Source organism: Plectropomus leopardus, chromosome 1 (genome assembly GCF_026936395.1).
Source record: "Plectropomus leopardus strain MGB_pleo_1.0 chromosome 1, ASM2693639v1, whole genome shotgun sequence".
Taxonomy (NCBI): domain Eukaryota; kingdom Metazoa; phylum Chordata; class Actinopteri; order Perciformes; family Serranidae; genus Plectropomus; species Plectropomus leopardus.
The window spans coordinates 17,451,071-17,457,070 of NC_142176.1; positions in this window are offsets into that span (position 1 = coordinate 17,451,071).

The window sequence follows — 6,000 nt, forward strand, 5'->3', positions numbered from 1 at the left end:
TGTCAAATTTTACATTTTTGCCATACTATAGCCTTGCCTTTTAGGTCATTTTTTCAACATGCTATATCATGGTGTTTTTGACTGTTTTTGCCACTTTCTATGCTATGGCTTGTCTTGGCACGCTATTTCATGCTGTTTTGCTGTGTTTTCAGCTGTTTTTGGGACGTGTCACATTTTGACATTTTGCCATACTATAGCCTTGCTTTTCAGTCATTTTTTCAACATGCTGTATCATGGTGTTTTTGACTGTTTTCGCCACTTTCTATGCTATGGCTTGTGTCAGTATGCTAATTTCTGCTGTTTTGAGGTGTTTTCAGCTGTTTTTAGGATGTGTCATATTTTGACATTTTTTCCATACTATAGCCTTGCTTTTCGGTCATTTTTTCAACATGCTGTATCATTGTGTTTTGGGCCATTTTTGCATCTTTATATGCTGTGGCGTGTCTCGGCACGCTATTTTATGTTGGTTTGAGGTGTTTTCAGCTGTTTTTGAGACATGTCATATTTTGACATTTTTGCCATACTATAGCCTTGTCTTTTAGGTCATTTTTTCAACATGCTATATCATGGTGTTTTTGACTGTTTTCGCCACTTTCTATGCTATGGCTTGTCTCGGCACACTATTTCATGCTGTTTTGAGGTGTTGTCAGCTGTTTTTGGGACGTGTCATATTTTGACATTTTGCCATACTATAGCCTTGCCTTTTCAGTCATTTTTTCAACATGCTGTGTCATGGTGTTTTTGGCCATTTTTGCAACTTTCTATGCTATGGCGTGTCTCAGCGTGCTATTTTATGCTGTTTTGAGGTGTTTTCAGCTGTTTTTGTGACATGACATATTGTGACATTTTGCCATACTATAGCCTTGCCTTTTAGGTTATTTATTCAACATGCTGTATCATGGTGTTTTTGACTGTTTTCGCCACTTTCTATGCTATGGCTTGTCTCGGGACGCTATTTCATGCTGTTTTGAGTTGTTTTCAGCTGTTTTTAGGATGTGTCATATTTTGACATTTTTTCCATACTATAGCCTTGCTTTTCGGTCATTTTTTCAACATGCTGTATCATTGTGTTTTGGGCCATTTTTGCATCTTTATATGCTGTGTCGTGTCTCGGCACGCTATTTTATGTTGGTTTGAGGTGTTTTCAGCTGTTTTTGTGACATGTCATATTTTGACATTTTTGCCATACTATAGCCTTGCCTTTTAGGTCATTTTTTCAACATGCTATATCATGGTGTTTTTGACTGTTTCTGCCACTTCCTATGCTATGGCTTGTGTCAGTATGCTAATTTCTGCTGTTTTGCTGTGTTTTCAGCTCTTTTTGGGACGTGTCAAATTTTGACATTTTTGCCATACTATAGCCTTGCCTTTTAGGTCATTTTTTCAACATGCTATATCATGGTGTTTTTGACTGTTTTTGCCACTTTCTATGCTATGGCTTGTGTCAGTATGATATTTTCATGCTGTTTTGCTGTGTTTTCAGCTCTTTTTGGGGACGTGTCAAATTTTACATTTTTGCCATACTATAGCCTTGCCTTTTAGGTCATTTTTTCAACATGCTATATCATGGTGTTTTTGACTGTTTTTGCCACTTTCTATGCTATGGCTTGTCTTGGCACGCTATTTCATGCTGTTTTGCTGTGTTTTCAGCTGTTTTTGGGACGTGTCACATTTTGACATTTTGCCATACTATAGCCTTGCTTTTCAGTCATTTTTTCAACATGCTGTATCATGGTGTTTTTGACTGTTTTCGCCACTTTCTATGCTATGGCTTGTGTCAGTATGCTAATTTCTGCTGTTTTGAGGTGTTTTCAGCTGTTTTTAGGATGTGTCATATTTTGACATTTTTTCCATACTATAGCCTTGCTTTTCGGTCATTTTTTCAACATGCTGTATCATTGTGTTTTGGGCCATTTTTGCATCTTTATATGCTGTGGCGTGTCTCGGCACGCTATTTTATGTTGGTTTGAGGTGTTTTCAGCTGTTTTTGAGACATGTCATATTTTGACATTTTGCCATACTATAGCCTTGCCTTTTAGATCATTTTTTCAACATGCTATATCATGGTGTTTTTGACTGTTTCTGCAACTCTATGCTATGGTGTGTCTCGGCACGCTATTTCATGCTGTTTTGCTGTGTTTTCAGCTGTTTTTGGGACGTGTCATATTTTGACATTTTTGCCATACTATAGCCTTGCCTTTTAGGTCATTTTTTCAACATGCTGTATCATGGTGTTTTTGACGATTTTTGCAACTTTCTATGCTATGGCGTGTCTCAGCACGCTATTTTATGTTGTTTTGAGGTGTTTTCAGCTGTTTTGTGACATGTCATATTTTGACATTTTTGCCATACTATAGCCTTGCCTTTTTAGGTCATTTTTCAACATGTTATATCATGGTGTTTTTGACTGTTTTCGCCACTTTCTATGCTATGGCTTGTCTCGGCACGCTATTTCATGCTGTTTTGAGTTGTTTTCAGCTGTTTTTAGGATGTGTCATATTTTGACATTTTTTCCATACTATAGCCTTGCCTTTTCGGTCATTTTTTCAACATGTTATATTTTGGTGTTTTGGGCCGTTTTTTTGCAAATTATATGCCATGGCGTATCTCAGCATGCTATTTTATGCTGTTTTGAGGTATTTAAAGCTGTTTTTGGGACGTGTCGAATTTTGACATTTTTGCCATACTATAGCCTTGCCTTTTAGGTCATTTTTTCAACATGTTATATTATGGTGTTTTTGACTGTTTTTGCAACTTATATGCTATGGCTTGTCTCAGCATGCTAATTTCTGCTGTTTTGAGGTGTTTTCAGCTGTTTTTGGGACGTGTCATATTTTGACATTTTTGCCATACTATAGCCTTGCCTTTTCGGTCATTTTTTCAACATGTTATATTATGGTATTTTTGGCCATTTTTTCAACATTCTATGCTATGGAGTATCACAGCACGCTATTTTAGGTTGTTTTGAGGTGTTTTCAGCTGTTTTTGGGACATGTCATATTTTGACATTTTGCCATACTATAGCCTTGCCTTTTCAGTCATTTTTCAACATGTTATATTATGGTGTTTTTGACTGTTTTGCAACATTATATGCCATGGCTTGTCTCAGCACGCTATTTTCTGCTGTTTTGAGGTGTTTTCAGCTGTTTTTGGGATGTGTCATTTTGACATTTTTGCCATACTATAGCCTTGCCTTTTCGGTCATTTTTTCAACATGTTATATTATGGTATTTTTGGCCATTTTTGCAACAATATATGCCATGGCGTGTCTCAGCACGCTATTTTAGGTTGTTTTGAAGTGTTTTAAGACATTTTTGGAACAAATCATTTTTGACATTTTTTGCCTTACTATAGCCTTGCCTTTTCGGTCATTTTTTCAACATGTTATATTATCCTGCTTTTGGCCGTTTTTTGCAACATTATATGCCATGGCAAATCTCAGCACGCTATTTTAGGTTGTTTTGAGGTATTTAAACATGTGTTTGGGACGTGTTGAATTTTGACATTTTTGCCATACTATAGCCTTGCCTTTTCAGTCATTTTTCAACATGTTATATTATCATGTTTTTGGCCATTTTTGCAACATTATATGCCATGGCGTATCTCAGCACGCTATTTTATGCTGTTTTGAGGTGTTTTAAACTGTTTTTGGGACGAGTCATTTTTGACATTTTTTGCCTTACTATAGCCTTGCCTTTTCAGTCATTTTTTCAACATGTTATATTATCATGTTTTTGGCTGTTTTTTGCAACAATATATGCCATGGCGTATCTCAGCACGCTATTTTAGGTTGTTTTGAGGTGATTTAAGCTGTTTTTGGGACGTGTCGAATTTTGACATTTTTGCCATACTATAGCCTTGCCTTTTCGGTCATTTTTTCAACATGTTATATTATCATGTTTTTGGCCATTTTTGCAACAATATATGCCATGGCGTGTCTCAGCACGCTATTTTAGGTTGTTTTGAAGTGTTTTAAGACATTTTTGGAACAAATCATTTTTGACATTTTTTGCCTTACTATAGCCTTGCCTTTTCGGTCATTTTTTCAACATGTTATATTATCATGTTTTTGGCTGTTTTTTGCAACAATATATGCCATGGCGTATCTCAGCACGCTATTTTAGGTTGTTTTGAGGTATTTTAAACTGTTTTTGGGACGTGTCATTTTGACATTTTTGCCATACTATAGCCTTGCCTTTTCAGTCATTTTTCAACATGTTATATTATGGTGTTTTTGGCCATTTTTGCAACAATATATGCCATGGCGTATCTCAGCACGCTATTTTAGGTTGTTTTGAGGTGTTTTAAGACATTTTTGTGACGAGTCATTTTTGACATTTTTTGCCTTACTATAGCCTTGCCTTTTCGGTCATTTTTTCAACATGTTATATTATCATGTTTTTGGCTGTTTTTTGCAACAATATATGCCATGGCGTATCTCAGCACGCTATTTTAGGTTGTTTTGAGGCATTTTAAGACATTTTTGGGAGGAGTCATTTTTGACATTTTTTGCCTTACTATAGCCTTGCCTTTCGGTCATTTTTTCAACATGTTATATTATGGTGTTTTTGGCCATTTTTGCAACAATATATGCCATGGCGTATCTCAGCACGCTATTTTAGGTTGTTTTGAGGTGTTTTAAGCTGTTTTTGGAACAAATCATTTTTGACATTTTTGCCATACTATAGCCTTGCCTTTTCAGTCATTTTTCAACATGTTATATTATCATGTTTTTGGCCATTTTTGCAACATTCTATGCTATGGAGTATCACAGCATGCTATTTTAGGTTGTTTTGAGGTGTTTTTGGGACGTATCGAATTTTGACATTTTTGCCATACTATAGCCTTGCCTTTTCGGTCATTTTTTCAACATGTTATATTATCGTGTTTTGGGCCATTTTTTTGCAACATTATATGCCATGGCGTGTCTCAGCACGCTATTTTAGGTTGTTTTGAAGTGTTTTAAGACATTTTTGGAACAAATCATTTTTGACATTTTTGCCATACTATAGCCTTGCCTTTTCGGTCATTTTTTCAATATGCTATATTATCGTGTTTTGGGCCGTTTTTTGAAAATTATATGCCATGGCGTATCTCAGCACGCTATTTTAGGTTGTTTTGAGGTGTTTTAAACTGTTTTTGGGAGGAGTCAATTTTGACATTTTTTGCCATACTATAGCCTTGCCTTTTCGGTCATTTTTTCAACATGTTATATTTTGGTGTTTTGGGCCGTTTTTTGCAAATTATATGCCATGGCGTATCTCAGCATGCTATTTTAGGTAGTTTTGAGGTGTTTTAAGACTGTTTTTTGGAACAAATCATTTTTGACATTTTTTGCCTTACTATAGCCTTGCCTTTTCGGTCATTTTTTCAACATGTTATATTATCGTGTTTTTGGCCATTTTTGCAACAATATATGCCATGGCGTGTCTCAGCACGCTATTTTAGGTTGTTTTGAGGTGATTTAAGCTGTTTTTGGGACAAGTCATTTTTGACATTTTTGGCCTTACTATAGCCTTGCCTTTTCAGTCATTTTTTTCAACATGTTATATTATCATGTTTTTGGCTGTTTTTTGCAACAATATATGCCATGGCGTATCTCAGCACGCTATTTTAGGTTGTTTTGAGGCATTTTAAGACATTTTTGGGAGGAGTCATTTTTGACATTTTTTGCCATACTATAGCCTTGCCTTTTCGGTCATTTTTTCAACATGTTATATTATGGTGTTTTTAGCCGTTTTTTGCAACATTATATGCCATGGCGTATCTCAGCACGCTATTTTAGGTTGTTTTGAGGTGTTTTAAGACATTTTTGTGACGAGTCATTTTTGACATTTTTTGCCTTACTATAGCCTTGCCTTTCGGTCATTTTTTCAACATGTTATATTATCGTGTTTTGGGCCATTTTTTGCAACATTGTATGCCATGGCAAATCTCAGCATGCTATTTTAGGTTGTTTTGAGGTGTTTTAAGCTGTTTTTGGGACGTGTCGAATTTTGA